Source organism: Furipterus horrens, unplaced genomic scaffold (assembly GCF_987537825.1).
Source record: "Furipterus horrens unplaced genomic scaffold, mFurHor1.1.pri manual_scaffold_5, whole genome shotgun sequence".
In the NCBI taxonomy this organism is placed as follows: domain Eukaryota; kingdom Metazoa; phylum Chordata; class Mammalia; order Chiroptera; family Furipteridae; genus Furipterus; species Furipterus horrens.
Genome location: NW_028327175.1, coordinates 94,516,680 through 94,540,606, shown reverse-complemented (window position 1 = coordinate 94,540,606; position 23,927 = coordinate 94,516,680). Strand labels below are relative to the sequence as shown.

Below are 23,927 nucleotides of genomic sequence, written 5' to 3'. Positions count from 1 at the left end.
GAGACTGATGTTGTTAATCTGAAGTTATTGTCTGAAGCACTCTTACTCTTTTTTCCTCATCCAGAAAGAAATCATAAATATCTCCAGCATCCCACGAAGCTGGCAGGCAGCCTCACCTGGATCTGAAAGATGACACTAAGCCCAACCAAGGGAGATGAGCGCTGTGATTCTTGACCCACTTGGACATGTGGAGTCGGTACTGCCATTGCTGTGTGTCACTGGGAAAGAATCCCCTTTCATAGGACTCCAAGCCTAAGGTCAAGGATCAGGGGCCATGAAGCAAAGCTGGCTGAGTAGGGTCCTCCAGACCACGGGAGGGGGCTGCCCAAGTCTGCTGGGGCCTTCTTGACCCCAGGGGGCTGTGAGGAACACCCACAGCCTGGAACCCAGGGCAGGGCCACCTCCTCTGCAGTGCCAGTTAAGGCTCAGTAGGGAGTGATGAACTCTCAGGGAAACATATGAGGTACCCCAAAAGAGGAAGCGGGAGGCCACATCTCTTTGGTCATTGGGGCTTTCAGGTAGAAATGGTAGCAGAGTTTTAAGAACTAAAGACAAAATCACTGGCCCATCCGCAGGTGGTAGGACTGGACGGGGCAGCAGAAGAGGAGCCCCGGGAAAAGAAGGAGGAGGTCTGGGGAGCAGGTCTGCACCTTTCCCAGCATGCACCTGGGCCAAATGCAAAGTGAAGGCCCCAGGTGCGCCCCAGGGAAGGCCTGGTCTCCTCATGAGGCTATCTGCCTTGTGATGGTTGTTTAGGGGAGCTGGGAGGTGAACGTGGGCACTTGCTGTCACACTGGGCTTCCAGAGTTCTCAATCACAGGTCAGATCCCAGGCTACAGGGGTCACAGTCCTAACCGTGTGTTGGAGGACTCAGAGTGGCAGTTTCCAAATACTTTTCTAAAAATAAGAAGTCTTTTTCTTATACACAAGTGCTTCTGAGACCCAGATTGATAATCAATCAAATAGAAGCTGCTCTGACTGCAGTGGGTGGGAGCCCAGAGGTCGCAGTCAGCACCTCCTACCCTCTGGGGCTCAAAGTGGGCAAAATGTGGGCAGGTCTCAGTGCCCCCAACCCTGGTTCTCAGACACCCAAGAGAGCAGCATGTGAAAAGGCATGTTGACATCTCAAGGGAGTGTAGTGCCCACAAAGAAGCTACCTGCTTCGTGGCATTGGGCAGTCTGGGCTCAGCTCCCTCCGGCATCGTCTGCCCGTCCCTGCACACTCTGCTCTCAGGGGCCACCATCCATTGGTCAGCAGCCCCCTCCCCCACAGCCAGAGTAGGTCCGGCTGGAGCCCAGGCCCACCTGGTCACCTCTTAAGATGCAATGGGAGAAGGCCAGGGAGGAGGGTTAGGAGACCCCTCACTCTCAGGTTCAAATCTGGACCTCACCTTTCCCAGCAGGAGTAGGGTGCCATGGAAAATGAAGGACCACTTGGTGGGGTCCCACCTATATTTTCCAGCCTGGGGGATCACTTGAACACAATTTGATTCTTTCTGAAAGACACTCCTCCCACCCCCACCCCCCAACCACCCTGGAAGAGTTTAAAACACATTTGAACAATATGAAGGCATGTGCACAGGATTTATAGTTTTGGTCGTCTATAGCTTAAGGCTTAGCCCTCCCCCTCCCCATCTCCCTCCCCCTCCCCACCCCACTGCCTTAAAATCCAACAAGCTGTGTGACCCTGGGGAAGTTACTTAACTCTGAACTTCAGTTGCTTTGCCTGCCAGACAAAGATAATCAAGGCCACCTTCTCGGGCCTTGGACTGGTTAAGGAGAAAGCAGGATTGGCACCAAGTGCATGTCTGAGAAAGAGCAGCTGTTCTTGTACTCTATGTTAGAAGGCACATCTCCCATACAACTGTAAAAACCAGAAGGCTTTTAGAGCTCTCTCATCTGGCCCTTTCCTTTTACACATTAGAAAACAGTTCTGGGGTGGTAAGTGCCACAGCCACACATTTGAGGAGGTGACTGAGCCAGAGCGAAACCCAGTTTTGGGCGTGCATCCAGCAGACTTTTCACTCTCCTGGGGTGGGCACATCATTACTCCCGCTCAGTCATTTACACCGTAGTGAGAATGAGTCCATACAATACCACTGAGGGCACAACCATTACAAAACACTGTCCCATTGCCTGCTCTTGCTAGTAGAGCCTAGGAAGATAATATTATCCAAACGATTAAAGAGGGGGGAAGAGATAAGTCCAGTAAGGTGAAAGGTGGTCTGGGATCCAGAAAAGCTGATTCTCTTTGGCCAGCAGCTGCACCTGTGTGGAGGTTTGAGGAAGGGGACAGGAAGCCCTCTGCTCCAGCACAGTGTGGTTACTGGGTTAGGGCTCCTGTTGCCACATTGTCCAGCACCCAGATGCTGGTCTGGAGCAGCGGGAGAAACCTCTGCCTCATGAACAGGGCTGGCACCCACTGTCCTATCCCAGGCTTCTGAGAACCTGGCTAGACTCACCAAGTGGAGGATGGGAGAAGGCTCAGCCAGAAGCAAAGGTGAAAGGACAGCCAAAGGCTGGCCTCAGCATCTGACGCCTGCTCCCTGCTCACAGCTCGGCTGGAGTGTGGGCACATGGAGCATCCTAATCACCTCCCTTCAGCCTCTCTGAGCTTTAGAGATATGATGGGGGTGGGCTTGTGGTGCGGATTCTCATGGGAGAGAGATCTGTCCAAGTTAAGAGAGGAGCAATCTGATCCAGTTACCCCCTGTTCCTTTCTCCCTCTCTCCTTCCCTCTGCTCTGCAGACCAGATCCAGGTACTGCAGCCGGAGGCACGTCTGGGTGCCTGGGAGGAGGGCCCCAACAGGAGCAGATTCCAAGGAAACAGTCTGGCAGACCCCAAGGGCCTGGGGTGGGACCCAGGATGGCGCGGGAAAGACTGGGGTAGAACGCAAACACCGCTGTCCTAACAGACCCTAGCCCTGAAGGGCAATAGGAGTTAGGAATGAGTCTCCTTAATGGGAGGGGGACATCCTGTCCCCGCTTTCTCCAACACTACACCCCCAACACTGAAAGGCAACTATACAAGACTGCAAAAGTCTGCCAATCTAGTGGGTGTGAAATGCTATTTCACTGTGGTTTGAATTTGAGTTTTCCACATTGCTAATGAGGCTAAACATCTTTTTATTGGCTTTTGAGCCATCTCTTCCCACCCTTCCCCCTACCCTGTGAAATGCCTGTTCCTGTTCCTGACCCATTTTTCTGTTACATTGTTCTTTTCCATGTTGATTCACAGGAGTTCTTCCTGTATTTCTAGTACCAACCCTTTGTCAGCTTTGTGTGTTGCAAATACAGTATTTCTCACTTATCGCAGGTATTATGTTCTAGACCCCCAGCAATAGGTGAAAATCCGCAAAGTAGGAACCTTACATTTATTTTAGTATTTATATATATTTTAAGGTTTTATAAACCCTTCCCACACACTTATAAACCGTTCCCAGACCCTTATTAACCTTTCCCACTCCCTTATTAACCTTTTCCACGCTTTTATAAACACTATTTATGTTCTTAAACATATTCTACACTCTTAAACCTACGTAACTTCAACAGCATACATATACAGTACAGTAGTCCCTCTCTATATTGCGGTTCACTTATCGCGGCTTCACTGTACCGCGAGATTTTTTAAAATATTACATTTAATTATTTATCGCGGATTTTTCACTATATTGCAGAATTTTGCGGTACTGTATACATATGTTGTTAAAGTTATGTAGGTTTAAGAGTGTAGAATGTAAGGTTCCTACTTCGTGGGGGGGGGGTCTAGAACATAATACCTGTGATTAGTGAGGGAATACTGTACCACAAAATCCCGCGATATAGCGAAAAATCCACGATAATTAAATATAATATTTTTTAAATCCCGCAACACAGTGAGGCTGTGATAAGTGAACCATGATACAGAGAGGGACTACTGTATATCCTTCCAGTCTGTGGCTTGTGTTTTTGGCTTAATAACACTGCCCTTTGTCATTATAGAAGTTTTCCAATCTGTTTACCTTTCATTCCTTTAAACTCAAGGTATTTCATGAAGTCGTGATAGCTATCTCTGAAACCCATTCATGACTTTAAAAGGACACTTCTACTCACTCAGGTTGGTGCAATGTTGGCTGTGGGAGTGGTAGCTGGTATCTACATGGCCAGAGGTTTCTTTCTCTGCCTGGTTGGCACTTTTCATCATGAATAGGTGTTGAATTTTATCTCTTAGACTGTAAATGAACTGGATTACATAAGTAGGTTTTCTAAACTCTGCTTGGTCATGATTTATTACTTTTTTGTGTACTGCTGGATTTGAATAGCTAATATTTTATTTTATGTTTTTATTAAATTTGTTGGGGAAACATTGGCTAATAACATTATGTAAATTTCAGATGTACAACTTTATATAACACATTTGTATACTCAAGAGTGTGCTCACCACTGAAGTCTAGTCTCCTGTCACCATAGAATTGACATCCTTTACGCTCTTCGTCTTCCCCCAACTCCTTTCCTTCTGTTGTCTATGAGTCTGTTTGTTTGTTCATTTATAGCTTTCTGTTTTTTACCCCACATATGAGTGAAACCATATGGTTCTTGCCTTTTTCCATCTGACTTATTTCACTTAGCATGATCCATCCATATTGTCACAAATGGCAATATTTCACCTTTTTTATAGATGAGAAGTATTCAATTGTATATATGTACCGCATCTTCTTTATCCAATCATTCATTAATGGACCCTTAGGTTGTTTCCAGGTCTTGGCCGAGAATACTGCTACAATGAATATAGGGATACCTATAACTTGACGAATAAGTGTTTTCAATTTTTTAAGTAGATACCCAGAAGAGAGATTGCTGGGTCATATGGTAGCTCTAGTCTTAATTTTTTGAGGACCTTCCATACTGTTTTCCATGGTGAATGCACCAGTTTACATTCCCACCATAGTGTGCAGAGATTCCCTTTTCTCCTCATCCTCTTCAACACTAGTTGTTTCTTGTCTTATTGATAACAACCGTTCTAACAGGTGTGAGGTAGTTCCGCATTGTGGTTTTGCTTTGCATTTCCCTAAGGAGCATCTTTTCATATATCTGTTGGCCCTTTGCATGTCTTCCTTGGAAAGGTCTCTGTTCATTTCCTCTGCCCATTTTTAATTGGATTATTTGGTTTTTCTGTTGTTGGTATTTTATTTTAGATTTTTCACTGGAGTCATTTGTAACTCCAACCTGAAACCAACTTTGTGGCCACAGATGTTGGGTAAACTGGAGGCTAAACCCATGGGAGGTAGAGGCCTAAGGCTTTGATTTCTCAGGCTTATTTCTCCCATCCAGAGTCCAGATGGACAAGCTTCCTTGTTGCCTCCATGAGCCAAGAGTGGACTTTTCACCACTTTCACCAAGTCTCACCTCTCACTCCTTGTAACACTGGGGCTCTCACAGCCCCACACCTCATTCCGGTTCAGGTGTAAACCTTGGTCCCAAGATCCCGAGACCCCATCCCCAACCCACCACCACCTACATCATCATGTCTGCAGCAGCAGAACCCGCTATCCTCTTAGGTTTCCTGGGCACCTGCAGATGGAAAGGGCTGAAGTGCCTAGACAGAGCCTCAGGCCGCCTCCCTTGGTCCCGCCATGGAGGGGAGGCAGAGAAGGAGCTGGCAGCCTCATTCTGTTTTCTTTCAAGCTGAAGTTTTATTTAAAATGTAAAGAAAATGGTTCTTGAAAATGTGGATGAATAAAGCAAAAGAATACACTGCTCTCTTCCTGCCAGTCGGCCAGCCAATCAAAGTCCAGGGTAATATAAAGTACTTCAGTGCCAGTGGAATTTTCACAGGTCATCCCATGTTAAGAGATGACTGTGCCCAGATAAGGAAGAGAGTCTCAGTGTGTGAGACTCAGTTTCCTACTTTTACTGAGCATGGACAAGAGCTTCTACTCCTTGGCCATAGCCAAATCCCTTGGGCCCAAAGTTCTCTACATAGCATACATATATATTTATACACATATGTTTCTATACTTATATTCACAAAATATGGTGTGTGTGTGTGTGTGTGTATGTCCTCAAGGACGTTTCCAGCTCTGATGTCCACGCTCTGAATGGGCATGAGGTCTCTGATACTGGATCTCTCTCTCTCTCTCTCTCTCTCTCTCTCTCTCTCTCTCTCTTTCTCTCACACACACACATACACACACGCACGCACACACTCTCACAACATATGTGCACATGCACATTCACATACGCACCATGGAGGTCTCTTAAGCTTTCCCCATAGGTCATTCCAAGCTGAGACGCCCCTCCCACAGCTCCCAATGCTGTTGAAAGTGAGGATCCACGAGAGCCCGGCAGGCAGGAACAGCAGGCAGCCCCTGGAGGCTGGCTCGCAGCTGTATGTGAAGGATAGGATAGGCTTTCAGCTCCTGAGTGTCCCCCAGATGGAAATAACCCTGAGAAGTTCTGGGACACAATCCTTACTATGGAAAGGAAGGCACTTGTCACTGCAGAATATTTGCAACAGTAAATAGTAAATGACCTCACAGATATTCATTCAACAAACACTGCCCATCACCCTGGCCAGGAAGCACTGTCTGGGGCGTTGGGATTCAGGGCATGAGAACACAGACCCAGCCCTTGATAGCTCCATGCCCTGGGAGACAGAGCCCACAAGATCATTATGACAGCACGCCAAGGAAGCCAAGGGACTGGGTCATGGTACTCAGTGCTTCCTGAGGGTAGTGGATCAGAATACAAAGAACAAGTCAGAATTACTGGAAAGGGAAAGTGGTAATTAGATAGTTTCCAAACCTAATTTGGTTGATAGTCCCCCAGACTGATGCTGTGAGTCCAAGGCTCCAGCTCAGGTCTGCCCAGGGCTCTGCCAGTTGTCTGATGGTCTGAAGCAGCAAGATATGTCCCCAACCATCAATCCCTTTTACACTTGGGGTTCATTGGACAGGCACAACCCTCCTTATAGGCCCAGTGGGCCTTAACCACAGGTGATCACTTAGAGAACACTGAGGCTAAACCAGAGAGGATGAGGATTGGCCCGAGAACACCCACCCACCCAGCCAGTTGGAGACCATGCTGCGCCAGAGCCTGGAGCCCCCATGCCCGTGGCAGAAGGGCTCAGGTCTCTGCGCATTCTTGATCCTGCAGCTATCTCAGTCCAGTCAGGGTTCCCCAGGCTGTTACCAGCTCTCTTAAGCAAAGTCTCAAATTCTCCCAACTACAGTCTCCCTGTCACCTGTGGTGTCAAGTGCAGACTCCTTAGTTTGTCCTTCAAGGCCCTCAGGGGCCCTCTGTGCCTTCCCAGACCATCTCCCCACCTTCCACCCTCCCCACATTCTCCCTACAGTTCCCAACAGCCCTCACTCTTCCCTGGCTCCCAGCCTCCGCACACCATCCCCTCTAAGAGCAGAAGAAGCTGCCAAAACCTCAAAAGAGAGGATACAGAAGCCTGTGGTATGTGTGCCTATGTGTGAACCTGTTTGCGTGCACATGCTTATGCCTGTGTGTGTAAACATGATACATTCCTGTTGGCCTGTGCATGTCCATGCACATGTGCACGTGCTCACAATGGCTGTGTTTATGTGAGCCTGTGCGTGTTGTGTCCGGGTCTGCCTTGTATGTGGGGGTGTGGGGCGTGTTGTGTGAGCCCATGTGTGAGCGGGTGACAGGAAGAGGCTGCTGTCTGTGTGCCATCCTCCCACACGCATCTATCACGATCGAGGAGTGGATGTGAAAGGACTGGGGTCCATGTCAGGAGATCGGGGGCCCCAGAAGGCTTCAAGGAAGCCACTGCCCCTTGATACTCTAGACAGGTCTGGCTTTGTCCATATTTAGCAACAGCTGTTCCTAAGTGGACTGCAGCCCCACCCTTGGGGCAAGACAAGGGGGCTGTGGGCTTGATCACAGGCTGCAGAACCCAAGACAAGTGCAAATTCAAGGAGGGATCAAGGCATCCTTTATTTTCTATGTGAAAAAGAATGGAAAGTTGTTTACCTCAATCAAAGATAGAGAAACAGAAGTTCAGGAGATGGGAATTAGCCAAGATTACTCAAGATAAGCTCCCACTTGAACTTGGTCTGCCTGACTCCCAGTCCAGTGCTCCTTCCTCCACCCACAACGGCCTCCCCAGGCCAGGCCTTGGGCTGTTCTCAGAGGGAGAGTCAGCATCACTTCCCTGGACCAACCACCTTGCTGCAGGATGAAGAACCTTCACAAGCTCGGGGGGGGGGGGGGTGGCACCTCCAAACTTTATGACCTGATGATGGACAAAGACTCAGGGAGCATCTCTGAATGAGAGGCTTTTTGTCTCCAGCATCTGCCCTGAAGGGCAGCCTCCAGCTCCATGAGTTCTTGAAGGCCCAGCAGCCTGAGCCCAGCTAGGACTCCAGGCAGCTAGAAGAGATGCAGAAGCTCAGCAGCAGGAGCCCTTGGGGCCTGCAGGGGGAGGGGGCGTCAGTCTGGTCCATCCTTGGAGGTGCATAGGGCTAGGCAGCAGGCCAGCATCAAGGCCTCCATGGCCATGAACCTGGAGCATCTGGGGCTGGTGGGGAAGAGTGGGGAGGGAATGGCCAGTGAGGGGAGGGAACAGCTGGTCCACATCCCACACCTCTCCCTCTAGATGGAGGCTGAGGGTGCTGGGTCACTAAAGCTGTTGGGGGCTGGGGGAGGATAGGACCACACATCAAGGCCAGGAATGGAGGAGTGCTCAGGAGAATACAGCTCACTGAAAAGGCAGGGGTAATCTCCCCAAATGTATCCCCAGCCATGCCCAGCAGGTGCAGAGATGCCAGGCCCAACAGGCCTGACTCCTGGGGGGTGGGCGTTGGGGGGGTGTTGAGTGGCAACTGTGTTAAGGCCAGTGGAGCATTCAAGGTAGGATGGGAACAGCTCAAATGTTTCTCCTACCTTTTCCATGACCAATCTTCCATCAGCCAGGTATTCAGCAGGTGCTTGCTATTCCCTGCTGTGGGTCAGAGCCATGATACAGTGGCCAAGGGGTCCAATATGCTGCTTGCCCTCGTGGGGAGACATAAGACAGTTACTGCAGTGTCCCATATGCTACGGTGGCCGTAGTGATGGGCCATTCAGGGAACAAGGAGAGGAGCCTCCAATCCAGGCATGATTTGTCGGTAGAGGCCCCCAGAGTGGGAGCGAGCAGGTAAAGATGGCAGGAAAGCTGGCCAGCACACGTAAAGGCCCCAAGCGCAGAACGAGCTCAGCACGTTGCAGGTCAGGGTAACTAATCATGGGCTCCAGTCTCACCATGCTGGGCTCTGCGTGCCAGCTAAGAGGCCTGGTATTTATCCCCAGAGAGGCAGAAGCTGGTGAACAATTTTAAAGAGAGTAAGAAGCAGAGGTAGCTTGACTATGAAGCTTATGCTTCTGGAAACTTCAAGGCCCCAAGAGAAACGGGCAATGTGTTCACATGCTCACTTTCTTTTTTTTTTTTTTTTTTTTTGAGCAAGAATCTGTTAACAGTTTTTTGTTTTTTGCTTTTATGTTAAGTACCATAGGACAGGATTGTAAGGATGAAAAACTCAGTCAACAACTGCCTCACAAGGGATAAGAAAAATTCTGCCATGATATTAGCAAAGGTAAAGGAGAAAATTTACACCATAAGAGGCACCATTTCCTCACAGAATACCTCTTGGCATTTCCTGAATGAGTGGGATTAGCAATCTAAATAAATCATTTCAAGAGGTAACAGCAACAGATAAAATTTAAAGGGATTATTAAAATAACATTTACATGACTCTGAACAATTCTTGAACTCTTATTAAAACCACAAAGGACAATTCTTTACTTATGAATTTCATAAAGGACTGAATGTGCAACTGACATCTGCTAGTGATGATCTGGTAATATACAATTTGTCCAGTAGCCGAACAGTTTGTTTTAATTGTTTTCTAACCGTAAGAGATCATTAAAGGCAAAGCCTATATGACGCTGTACACACAAAAAAATGGTCACCGTGGGCCATACTACCAATGAAATGGTAGGTAAACAAATAAAAGAAATAGCACTCTGCATGCTTCACTCTACAAGATGAATTTTCCTAGAAAGAATGCAATGAAAATGGCTGCAATTACAACAAGAAGTGAAGGAAGAGGACTCGTGACATTATCTCTGAAGGAAGCGGTTAAGGTTGATCCAGGTTTATCTGAGTGTGCTACCTTTCTGAGCCTTAAGCCTTCATCTCTCAGGTGTCGATTTTCTTCTGATAGCTTCATTATTTCTCCCTGAGGTCTTTTACACTCTTCCATGAGTTTCCTCGTTTCAGTATCATTGAGTGAAGCACTATGTGGTTTTGGCATGGGTCCATCTTGTTTAGATGCATTCAGTGGAACAGCTTTGCTAGGTTCCATATCATTCAATTCATCATTTTCATTAGGCATTTCAAAAACACATCCCAATTTAGAATCCATTAATTCATTGCGTTTTGCCTCTTTCCACACAACTTCCATATCTGAAATGTTTGGTGGAGCAAAAATTGTCTGTACCATAAACTTGTGTTTACTCTTCTCATTGGGATCATAGTCAAAAGGCTGTAGCATTACTGAAACAGTCACAGTCGACCCTGGGTTAATAATTCCACTGTTGGGCCTCACACAGTACCGCCGACGTGCTGTAGTCTTCACTTTGAAACACACTTTTCTCTCCAATGGATTTCGCAATTTAAGATTTGTAGTGCCTACATCTGTGAAGGGGCCTTTGTATTTGAGGTCTGTGGGAGGGTCGAGGACCAGGATCTGCTCGTGCCTCGCCACGGCCCCAGAGGCGGACGCCATCGGAGAGACAGCGCAGAGCGGGGGCGCGCCCGCTGCGGCGGTTTGCTTGCCGGGCATGGGAAACGACGGCGGCGACGGCTCGGACGAGCTCTAAGATGGGGAAAGTTTACGGCTCCCGCACCCAAATGCCTGCCGCTATGTCCCTGGGTGGGTGGACCGCCTGCTAAGTCAGCAGCTCCGGGTCTCACAACTGACTCAAGCCTACACCAGCTGCCCCGGCCACGCGCACTGCGCCCCACGGCGCCCCACGTGACGACTTCTGCGTGCCTATGTGCGCGCCCCGGCAGCTGGGAGCCCGCTCACATGTTTTTGTAAAATTTGGCAAACGAGTTTTCTATGTGTTCTTTTTATTTAAAAGCCCCTCAAACTATATAAGCCTCAGGCCCGTGAACCCAGATCTGCCTCCAGGTGATGAGATCGAATTTGGTTGTGAGAAGGTGCTCCAAGCACAGGATATACAACACCAAGAAGAACCCCCATGTAAACGATGGACTTCAGTGATTATGATGTTTCAGTGAAGGTTCATCAGCTGTAACAAATGCACTGCTCTGGTGGGGAACCTGATAATGGGTAGGGGCAGAGAAACCTCGTTCCTTCTGCTCAGTTTTACTGTGAACGTAAAACTACTCTAAGAAATATCCTTAAAACAATCCCAATTAGAAGGTGCTCTCGGGCTGAGTGACGGAGATGGATGAGGTCCACCTTCAGAGAGAGGAGGGTCTTGTCCACTTCTTCAGACATACAGTAGGTTCTTGGCCTGCTCTGGGCGTTCTGGAAAAGCTTGCTGATGGAGGGAGAACTGCCCTTTGGGAAAAGCTTTCTCAGCCTCGCACTGAGGTGGATACTGAATGCTGAGGGCACTTCCTAGAGAGAAGGAAGGTTCCCATCCCTCGCAGCCTCAGCACAGCTCTTGGCTGATGACCGTGCCATCTCCCAGGCCCACACCTGACCCCAGGGGACAGAGCAGCTGCAGGGAGCTGGTGAAAGAGCCAGGCCTGGGAAGACCAATAGCATCTAATATTCAGTCTGACATCATCTGGCTACAGTTCTCAGAGACTAAAATTAGGCAGAGAAAATTTAGGATGTTGCTTCAGAGTTCCAAAAAAAACAGGGGTGAGGGCCAGAAAATGGATCATAAAAGAATTTTTGTGACTCAGTCCCAGCTAGGGAAAACAGGCATGAATCCCACTCATGAGAAGAGGCTGAGGAATCTTTCATCCCCTCACTATAAAGGGAGACCCAAGCTCCCTGTGCTAACACGCTCCCACTAGGGGTTTTCCAGTTCAGGCCCCTTTCAGGGACGAGCCAGAGAGATGCCAGGCCTGGCCAAGGTCAGCTGGAAGTGGGATGAGCTGTCTTGCGCCCACATCCTCAGTACATTGCTCTGTTCCCCAAGAACATTTGGTTTCTTCCCCACTTATGAGGGGTCAGGGGATCATGAAGGGCCTGCTGCTCCATCAAAATTAAGTGTGTTTTTTCACCAAGAATCAGCTCAAAAGGGTATGGACCACTCTAATGGGCAGGCAAGTGCCTGAGATTTTGAAAAGTGACCTCCTGCCCCATGTGAAATGGGGCTCAGCAAGGACTTGGGGTCTGTCCTTGTTCTACCACTGGAGCTGAAAGCCCTTAGGTGCAGGCTTTTTAATGAGAGATCAGGCAACCCCACCCCACCCAGGGGTTGACAGTCTCTGTACCCCTGGAAACTGTAAGCAAGGGTATCTGTGCCTGGGCATGTTTTAGAAGAAACTGCCTAAAGCTTTGTCCAATTCGCAGAGTGGGAATCCATGATACCCTACATGTTAAGACCACTGTCTTGAATGCCTGGTTCAATCCCTCCTTTTACCGATGAGAAACTGAGGGAGGAATGGTTAGATGCTGACACATGCACGCAGTGCAGCAGGGCAAGAACAGGTGGAAATTATTGAATGCCAACTGTGATTGAAAAGTAAAATTAAAAAAATAAAACTATCAAAAAAAAAAGAAGAAGAAGAAGAAGAGGAACAGGTAGAAAGATGGGTAAGGCAGCACAGTCACCTGTCCTGTGGGCCATTCTATCGCCCTCGCATGGCTATGGTGAAAATTACAGGAGTGAGTGGACATGAATTCCAGCCCTGTCCCCCTGTGGTGTCAGGCCCAGAGTTAGCAGATACTCTATAGAGATGTGAGTCTTCCTCCTTAAAAGAAAGAAAGAGGACAAATCACCACCAAACACTGTTGAGAATGATGGAGGTGCAGGGTGGGCATCGGTTAGAGCTCAAATTTTCTGACATCTTCAGGACTGAGGTATTCTCAGCACACCCCCGCCTCCCAACAAAGCTATAATCTGGCAACACAGCAGAGACTTGGGTCTGATTTAGGGATTTCGTTTCCAACTTATTTGGGCAAATTATTTCAGAGTTGCAGTATAAATAAACAGGGAGGTGAGTGGGAAGGCTAGCATGGCCTCAGAACAGTAAATTGCAAATCCAACTCCAATGCAGAATCTGCAGGAGAAAGAGCTGCCAGAGACCCTGAAGATTTTCAGTAGCTAAACCAAAGGGAGAGGGAAACGTGCTCTCTGGAAGCCAGAGGGATCAACAGAAAGTGAGATCAGGAAGGGGCAGTCCCCACCCCAGAGTAGCAAAGCCAACTCAGAAGTGGCCCACCCAAGACACTTACAATTCAGAACACAGAGTCTTTGAGGCAGCTACACAACTTCAGTGGTGAGTAAACTCAAGGTTTTCATTTCACAAAGGAAATGGAGGCTCAGAGAGTAAGCCTCACCACAGCATACATAGGAAGTGGCAGACCCGAGAAAAGAACCAGACTTTAATAATAAAACAGAACTGTATACCTATGGTTGACTAATTTTCAACAAGGTGTCATAATCATTCAATAGGGAAAGAAAAGTCTCTTCAACAAATGGTTCTGGGAACACGGGATATCCACATGGGAAAGAATGACATTAGACACCTGCCTCACACTATACTATACAAAAATTAACTTGAAATGGATCAATGTCCTAAATATAGGAGCTAAAACCATAAAAATTTTAGAAGAAAACACAAGGCAAGTCTTCATGATCTTGTATTTGGCAATGAATTCTAAGATATGACACCATGCAATGAAAGAAAAAATAGATAAGTTGGACTACATCAAAATTTAAAACTTGTGTGCATTAGAGGACATTACAAAGAAAGTGAAAAGACAATCTACACTATGGCAGAAATTATGTGCAAATTATATATTTGAAAAGGATCTAGTATCCAAAATACATAAACAACTCAACAACAAAATGACAAGCAACTCAATTTATTTTTAATTATATTTTATTGATTATGCTATTACAGTTGTCCCGATTTTCCCTGTTTGACCCCCTCCATCCAGCACCCGAAAGTCCCTCAGGCAGCCCCACATCATTGTTCATGTCCATGGTGTAAGAACGGAGTCGCTCAGAGAACCATCAAGACGCAGCGAACAGAAAAAGAAGTTTATTGAGGGAATTAGCAAGCAGGCTGGGAGCCGTGCCATGAGAGAATGGCTCCGACTCCAGACTCCTAATGGCGAAGTTGCTTTATAGGGGGAAGAAAAAAGGTATTGTTGTATTCAGTATGTTTATCTCGAAGCTGTGAGTCTGACGGGCTGATCAAGGCCAAACATGGTTTGGTTTGGCACACCCTGTGATCATGGGAAACTCCTGGCTCAAAATATCGCTTTTTCCCAAGCAGCTGCAAGCAGGCGGGGGTAGGGGTGAGGGGCAGGGCATGGGAACCAAGGCTGTCACATGGGTCATGCGTATAGGTTCTTTGGCTACTCCGTTTCGTACACTGTACTTTTATATCCCCTAACCCTGGCTGGTTTGGCTCAGTGGATTGAGTGTCGGCCTGCGAGCTAAGTGTCGCTGGTTCGATCTTCCAGTCAGGGCACATCAGAGAAGGAAAACTCTGACTCCAAAAAACCTCCGCTGCCTTGCGGCATACCTCTTCAGGGGAAAGGCTAAGGGAGTAAACCCTGACAGAAAATCTGGAGCCGGAGACCCTAAAGCGGTTTGACGTTGTAGTCAACACCGGCAACTCCTGCGGCGCACCTGAAGCCAAGCTGTATTGACTCCGTCTTTCCCTTGGATCCTTCAGCTGCGAAGAGAGGGGGGGTCTGCTGCATGGGCAACAGCAGACCCTCCATATCATCCTGCCCAGGCTCTGTAGCTTCAGCTTCACTGGAGAGGACACTCCAGCGTCATCGCAAGATGTCGATTCAACACGGGAGGAGACAGATACCGTGTCACTCCCGAGTCGGACTGCACAACCATTCTCGGCGGTGCAGATAGACTCTTAAGAAGCTACACCATCGTCTCTCGAGACGGACGGCTGCCAACCAACTTTATATCCCCATGGCTATTCTGTAACTACCTATTTGTATTTCTTAATCCCCTCACCTCTTCACCTATTCCCCCACATACCCTTGCCATCTGGCAACCATCAAAATGCTCTTTGTACCCATGATTTTGTCTCTGTTCTTCTTGTTTGCTTAGTTTGTTAGGTTCAATTGTTGATAGATATGTATTTGTTGCCATTTTATTGTTCATTGTTTTGATTTTCTTACTTTTATTAAATAAATCCCCTTAACATTTCATATAATAATGGTTTGGTGATGATGAACTCCTCTAGTTTTTTCTGTCTAGGAAGCTCTTTATCTGCCCTTCAATTCTAAATGATAGCTTTTCTGGGACGAGCCATCTTGGCTGTAGAAACCTGCTTTTTGTGATTTTGAATATTTCTTGACAATCCCTTCTAGCCAGTAAAGTTTATTTTGAGAAATCAGCTGACATCCTTAACAGGAACTCCCCTGTAGGTAACTAATTTCTTTTTTCTTGCTGTATTTCAGATTCTCTCTTTATCTTTAACCTTTGGCATTTTAATTATGATGTGTCTTGGAGTGGGCCTCTTTGCATCCATCTTGTTTGGGACTCTGTGCTTCCTGGACTTGCATGCTATTTCCTTCACCAAATTAGGGAAGTTTTCCTTCATTATTTTTTTCAAATAGATTTCCAATTTCTTGCTCTTCCCCTTCTTCTGGCACCACTATGATATGAATGTTGGACCTCTTGAAGTTGTAAAGGCTGCTTACACTATCCTCATTTTTTTTTAAACTCTTTTTTCTTCTCATTGTTCTGATTGGTGACAAACAACTCAATTGAAAAAGGAATAAAGAGCCTGATTGGACAGTTATCCTAAGATGATACACAAAGAGCCAAAAAGCACATGAAAAGACACTCAACACAATTAGTTATTAGGGAAATATAAGTCAAAACCATAATGAGCTACCACTTCACACCTACTAGGAGGATTAATAATTTTAAAAATTTTTAAGCAGAAAATAACAAGTGTTGGTGAGGATGTGGAGAAATTGGAATCTTTGTACATTGCTGGTAGAATTGAAAAATGGATCAGTTGCAATGAAAAACCATTTGGTGGTTATTCAAAAAGTTAAACATAAAATTACCATATAACTTAGCCACTCTACATTTAGATATATACCCACAAGAATTGAAAACCGGTATTCAAACAACTACATATATACACATGGTCACCATTCACAGAAGCATTATTCACAATAGCCAAAAGATGGAAACAGCCCAAATGCCCATCAATAGATGAATGGATAAACAAATTGTAGAATATTATTCAACCATAAAAAGGAACAAAGTACTGATACACGTTACATACAACATGGATGAACCTCCAAAATATTATGCTAAGTGAAAGAAGCCAGACACAAAAAGTCACATATTGTGTGATTCTATTTACAAGGCATACCATAATAAGAAGATTGGTGGTTGCCAGAGGCTGGGGGGAAGAGAGAATGGTGAGAAATGCTTAATCGGTTATGGGGTTTTACTTTAAAGTGATGGTGATAGTTTGGAATCAGAGAGAGGTGGTGGCTACAAAACATTGTGAACGCACTAGACACCACTGAAGTGCTCCTTTTAAAACGGTCCGTTTTATGTTACATAAATTTTACCTCAATTAATTATTTAAGAAATAAATAAATAAATAACCAGAAAGTGTACTATAAACCACAGGGTATGCTTCCCAAGGTTGGATGGGGTCCCCTTTCCTTCTTGGAGTCCTGAACCAATAAGTCTCTCCAGCTGCCCCATGGACAGCTCATGCCAGTCTTTCCTGGAGCTGAGCTGTAAAAGGACATGTCCAATCCGACTGACATCTTGGGCTTTGCTCTGTGGTATGGACCCTGACTCAGGCATGATAGAGTAAGTTACATTCCTACAGGAAATGGTCTCGGTCTGAAAAGGTGCAACTTTCAGTTTGAGAGGTAAATCCCTCAGTCCCAGGTTTTGGTCTCATTTCAAAAAGGTAACTGCCAACCTCATTGGAGACTTCCTGCCCCACAGGCACTGCTTCTCCTGAGAACCGATTTACACAGCCTTTCTCACCAGCTGACTGCAAGCCCCAGACAGATGTGATATTAGCATGATGAAGCTGAGGCTCAAAGAAGTTAACAACCCTCCCCAGGACCACACAGTGGGTGGCACAGCTGGGACCTGAGCCCAGGCTGGTGTGATGCTCCATGCCCATTTCAATTCCTGCCTCCCAGGGTACAAACTCACTGCTCCACCAGAACGACCATGATATCAAGACCAAGACTCAGAGGGCAAAGACCTGGGCACCATCCTTCCCATTGCACCTGATCCTTTTCCTTTCCCTGCCCCTGGCACTCCTGGCCATGCCCACACACCACAGCATTTCCAGTCCTTAAGACTTCAGGGCAGGAGCTAGCAGCCCTCTGATCAGCGTGCCTCCCCATCTCTTCCCCTTAAGGATCAGATTACACCCCTGCAGTCAGACCAGGCTTTAATCCTAGATCCACCTGTTCTGACCTAAGGACCTTGAGCAAGTTCTTTAACGCTCAGTGTCTGTTCTGTAAAATGAGACTATAACTAGGGTTGTTGTTTGTCTTGCTGAGAAGACACAAAGGAGCTCACCATAGTGGTCAATTAATGATAGTTGTTATTATTTACTTTTTCCCTTTAGCTCCCCTCTGTAAAAGGGCTTGCCTAATATATAAATGGTGTTTACTAAAGATGCTTACTTTATTTTACCATTTTGCACTGAGATCTCTTATACAATGGTTACTATGCTTACGATCAGCACTACAAAGCAAATGCTCATAATAGGTAGAGGTGATTTTCACAAGCTTTAGGAAGTTCCTACTCTGAGGCAAGCATTAGGCTAGGGCCTGAAGATTCAGACCCAAATACCACCTCATTCCTACTGGCAAGAAGTTTGCAGTCCAGAGATATCCAAGCTTTTGTTAGACCTGTGCCTGAGGATTGCCCAGAAACTAGGGGAACCCAGAGGAAGAGGGAAGCAGACCTATCTGACTCTGGTCAGGAAAGGCTTTCTGACCCTTGTGGTATGATGAGAAGTTGGCCAAGCAGAGGAGAGACAGACCAGGGTGGGAAAGACTTCTCAGCAGAAAGAATAAATACAAAAAGACAGAGGTGAACAAAAATAATAATAATAATAAAAGAAAAATGCTAATAGTATTTTCAATATGTCAATCCCTATTTTAACATTTTGCAAATATTAACTCATTTAAACCTCAACAAACCCATGAGAAAGTTCTTACTATTATCCGCATTTTACAGATGAAGAAACTGATCGAACATAAAGGTTAAGGAACTTTATAGCAGGTATATGGTACAGCTGGGATTCTGTCTCCTAAGTCCATACTCTTAACCACCATGGTAGGGTGTTGTTTAGAGCCTCAAACAGCTTAATGTCTTGGAGGGTAAGATGTGAGTGGATAAAAGGGCTGGAGATATAAGGGTCCTGAGGATCTCAATGTCACGAGATGTTTGGATTCAGAACACTATACATGCACAACCCTAGGAGGCACCATCACCACAGTCATCATTGATTTGTATGTTTATTACAATCATTATCCAGCAGATGGCAGTCAAGTGCCTTGAGGAAGGAGTACTTTTTCCTAAACTGCACAAAGACACTGTACACACTAGTGGCGGTGCTGTTTGGCTTAAGTCCAGAAGGGTCTCAAGCAAGGAAGGGGATGTTTAATTTCCACCTTGGACTGGAAGTGGCTGGGGCGGTCCAGGTAATAGGCGGACAAAATCTAACCGAAGAAATGGTCAGCGGTCAGAGAAGAAGGGTTGGGTCCAAGGGCTATGTACACAGACAGAAGAATCCACAGGACTTGGGGATTTCTGGGACTGGGGCTACAAGGGGAGGAAAGAGCTGGGGCTTTGAGGTTTCTGGATTCAACAGCCAACAGACAGAGCGATGCTCATCAAGGAGCAAAGAGAATCAAATGGTCCTAGGCAGTGGTGACGAGTTGGCTTTGGGACACGTCGGGGGTGAGGGGACCGTGGGAATCTAAGAGGGATGTCTGGAGGGTGGGTGGAAGTAAATAATGAATCTCAGCTCATGGGCTATGGATCCAAGATGCTAAGCACTCTAAGGAGAACACCGCACTGGTCCAAACCCTCCTGCAGAGCGCTGTGAAAAACCTGGGCAGGAGCAGTATCTTCCCGTGTTCTCAGAAGGAGCCGAAGGGAAGCCAGGATGCGCTTCCATCCCACCACAGTGGGATCCTGAATGACTGACTGTCTGCCTCCTGAGTCATGGGGCCTGCAGATCCTCTTACTAATGAGGAGTTTGTGTTTCTGAAAGCACACGAAGTTCTGACGCCCCAGGAACACTGCAGCTGGGCAAAGGGAAAAGAGACCCAGGGTCCCACAGCCTGGATGCAGCAGACCCAGGCTGGCACTGAAGACCCACCTCCAGCTTCTAGAGCAGCCATGCAGCCCACCCATGGTCTAGGGGCCCCTTCTCAGCTCCCTCTAGCTGAAGCTGCTGTCCGAGGGGGCCAGGCAAGCAGGTCTGGCCAGGGATGGGTTTGGTTTCTGCTAAGAGGCCCCCACCAGCTCTTTGATTAGCAGCCAAGACATGCTTCTTTCCAAGTCAAAAATAAAATAAAATAAAGCATGTTACAAAGTGATTCCCTCTCCTGCAGCTCATTTTAATGTGGTTTTCAGCATTGGTTTATTGTGAACAGCCCTGCGCACAGAAAACATGTGCTTGCAATATGCCCATCACAGTCGGGATTCCAGGAGGCCGCCCGGCTTCAGCAATCAAGAGGAGCAGGAAGGAAGTTAAAGGCATGTCTTTGAGGATCAGGTAATTGGTGACTCTCAAATATGTGTCCAAAAGGCTCTGAATGAGTCTGTTTTTACCATGTTCTTTACCTCTATAAAACCAAGGGTTTCTCCAGTCTGGCAGAGGGAAGGAAGAAGGACAGGGTAGAGAATTCAAAGGCTGTGGAATGGTGGGGGGACCTGTGATAGGCGGACAGCACAGGGTATGGCTTCTCCTGTCTTCAGGTCATTGCAAGTAGAACAAGGTGGGGAGGCATGAGCTCTCCAACAAGTGATCGGGACAGTGAGGGTCTAGCCTGTACCAACATTCCATGCTACCTTCCACAAGTGCCGGTTTGTCTCTCGGCTGCTGGTCCTTGGTTTCCCCACCTATAGGAGAAGCTGTTTGGCCTAGATGTCAAAAGGTAACTTTCACCTCCAACATTCTCTGGTTTCTCTGTGTGGGAACGGTGGAACAGGGTTGGTGGAGTGGCCCAAGCCCCATCTGGATCTTGTGGGGTCCTTGCAATTACATAGTCAGAGGTTCCCTTAAACACGGTCATGTCCACCCCCATGTGCTATCTGACTCTGCTTCAACATCCTCCACCAACAAGAAGGCCACTGCCTCTCCAAGAATCTGCCTCCCAGTCGGATTCTTAGTCCCTTGGTCCCAGGTGTGCCTGCTGGTTCTCCCTGAGAGACCCTGGTCCCCTTCCCCACCCATGACAGCTCTTTAGATGTCTGGGAAGCATGGACGAATCTCCCTTGGATCCATGTCCTTGGCCCAATATTCTCACTCCGCAGCTTCCACCTACAGGTCCTGGTGTTCAGGCCTAATGGGGTTGAAAGAAGAAAAAAGGGCTGAGGAAGAACATTTCCTGGGCACCTATGATGTGCCAGGCGTGCTTCTTTCATATATTCTGTCATTCTCTCATCGCTGGTACCCTCATTTTATAGTTAGCCAACTATAACTTACCCAGAGTCGAATGACTTGCACGTTAACACTCAGATGTATCGGGAGGAGCATGCCCAGTGGTTAGGACCTGGATTCAGGTCCGGCCTCGTCTCTGTTCAGCTATGTGAGCCCAGGCAAATCACTTAACTTCTCCAAGCCTCAGTTTCTCCATATGCAAAATGGGGATAATAATAGCACCCACTTCCTTGGGCCATGGGGGGATCTAATTCATGTAAAACACCTGTCACAGTGCTGGGCTCAGAATGTCACAGTGCAGTGCTGGGGCACCATGTGACCTGGCTCCTTCGCAAAAAGGACCTCTTTCAGGAGGGAGGCCGAAGGTCATATTTGCTTCCTTGAGAGATGATGAAACCTGTGGTCACTAGAAGACTTCACCAAGGACCGAAGACTGCACCCCTGCTCCCTGGGTCTGTCAGCCTAGCCTCACACAGCCACAGGAGAGGCTCAGGCCTGGGCGTGAGAGCTCCAATCACAGACCCTGCTCTTCCTTTCTGTTCACCTTCCTTTCATTTTACAGGATGCCTTGCCCCAGCTTACCAGAACTTTCTGAGGCCTGGTTTCCAGGGAGTTCCACTTGCAATGGTTGCCAAAAAGCTTCAGAGTAGGACACAAATATAATCGTCCTTGTCTCAAGGCCATTTCTGGGTGGCAAGGGAAGGACATTTACACACACACAGTGGGGAGGGTTGACATTGGACCAAGTCCCTGCTGGAGTCAGAGAATCTAAATAATCAGGAACCCAGGTATTTTGTGGCTGAGGACTGTAGGCAAGTGACTAAGCTCTGAGCTAGGAGGCCTCATGTGTATAATGAATGAGTAAAAAAGTCATAAAGACCCTCTTTTCCCGCCAGCCTCTGGGACTCTGGAGCAGCACCAACAAGGCAGCATCGGGCAGATGCTTGTGAATCACAGATCTCAGCACACAGGTCAGTTCTCCGCAGCGGCAGTGGAGCCGCTATAGACAGAGATGCTGGTGCATCAGGTGTGAAGAGGAGCGTGCTGGGAATCCCTGAATCAGGAAGAGCATGGCTGGGGGAGGGTGCAGGGCCTGGACCCCTGAATCCTACAGTGTAAGGGACCATGCACTTGAGGGAGGGAGGGCGCTGCCTCATTGGGGAGCGTGAGCCCAGGGGAATGGGGATGTTGGATCCACAGGAGACAGACACAGGGGTTCCATACGGAGCTGCCTCCCCAAGACCTGGGCCTGCTGCAGAGAGAAAGGGTCAGCTGGTGCCTTTCACACAGTCCCTTCCCAGACATTACTGTAAATATCAAACAAATGTAAAACACCTTTGCTACTCCAAACGGGGTCCACAGACCAGCAGCCTCCTGGAAGCTTGTTATAAGTGCAGACTTTCAGGCCAGGTCCCAGACCCACCCAATCCCAATGTGCATTTTAACAGGACCCCAGGGGATTCATTTGCACAAGACGGTTTAAGAAGCACAAACATAGTCAGTGTACAGACACTATATAAGGTCCCAGCCCCCTCAGAGAAGGAGCTCCCTGCTGACAGCTTGGGCTGCCCCAGGAGGGGAGAATGCCCCTCCTGAGAAGTACGCAAGGAGAGGATGGACCGCTACTTGGTGGGCATGCCCAGGGAAGGGCTGGTCCCCCAACATAACATGAGCTGAGGCCTCCAAGGGCCGAGTCGGGTGGGGGGCTCCTGGTGAAGCTGCCCCCCCACAACGTTATAACTGTAAGACCCCATTCATGGGTCACTAGGGATTGTGGGTCTCTAGCTCAACTCCCACCCAAGCCCTGCCTCCCACCTGGCAGCGTCAGTTCCTAAAAGGCTCAGTTTCCACCTCTGAAGGAGTTTCTGAGTGGGGGCCAGTGGGTATGGCATGTCCGATCCCCTCTCTGAACCTCAGTTTGTCCACTTGAATAAAAAGGGGGTTGGGCCAGTGACCTAGAAGGCTTTGTCAGCGTGATGTATCTTGTGTGTAGTTTTCTAGAGAGCTGCTTTGAACTAAGATTGCAGAACCATATACATGCGTAGCCCATCATATATACTCAGCCCATGAGCATACATCCTGTGTTTATACACACCAAGCACACACACACTATGTACACACACAGTTTATGCCTGCATATACAGTCTTTGCACAGCTCATGTTCACACACACCCCAACCACACTCATAGTATGTACACAGCCCATGCTTGCACACAAGGCACATTGTATATACCTGTCTTGTGCACACACCAACACACACACATATGCACACACTCCTGTGGACAAGGCCCTGTGCTGGGCACTGTGGGAATGAACCCAGTGACCATTGTGCCCAAATGGAGCACATGGTTGAGTGAAAGATCCATGCCTGGGGCAGAAACAACAAAAAGAGAGAGACTAGGGCCAAAACGAGTGGTAGCTCCTAGAGCCTGGCTTCCTTCTAGGCAGACCAGGGAAGGCATCTTGGAAGAGGTTCCCAGTGAATCTGAAAGACTAAAGATTTTTGGCCCAGAAGAGATGGGCCATCTCCAAGGGGCATTACTTCTGAGCTCACAGCCCCTCCTGGCCTCATTCCACTGCCACTCCAGAGGCAGGGAGCCCCTGCAGACCCACAGGGTGGCAGTGGGGGCTGGAGCAGGGCAGGTGTGGGGATGTGTGTGGCTATGTGTGTGGGTCTTCCGGCCAACAGCTCTCATGGCCACCAACCTACTTCCTCCCCAATCCCGCAGGCTCTTTTCAGTTGGCAGATACCTAAGTGATATTTAACAGCCTCATTTAGATAATCAGGGAAATTTTCTTTTGACTAAGAATGAAAATAAAACACCTCCAGATATGAGGCTCAATTCCTGAGCCCTGCAGTAAGAATCTGGTTCTAATGAAGCTGATGACCTTGCCCCAGAGGCTTGGCTCCATCCTGTAGCCAATGTTCCTGGACCAATGTGTATAGGTGGTCAGCTTATGTGAGTGATGTTACAGACGAGTGCCATTTAGAGAGGGACCAAAGACCCCCACAAGAGGGACCCACAAGACTCCCACCCTGGGAGTGTGATCTTCAGGTTTGCTGTC

At 47.7% G+C, this 23,927-nt stretch overlaps 1 protein-coding gene and 1 pseudogene across 1 annotated transcript in view; both read right to left on the bottom strand.

Annotated features, from left to right (window-relative positions):
• Window positions 1–23,927, bottom strand: part of COL26A1 (collagen type XXVI alpha 1 chain) — a 186,188-nt gene that overhangs the window by 36,483 nt on the left and 125,778 nt on the right. The window lies entirely within an intron of this gene.
• On the bottom strand, window positions 9,776–10,776 carry LOC150009049 (vesicle-associated membrane protein-associated protein A pseudogene; annotated as a pseudogene).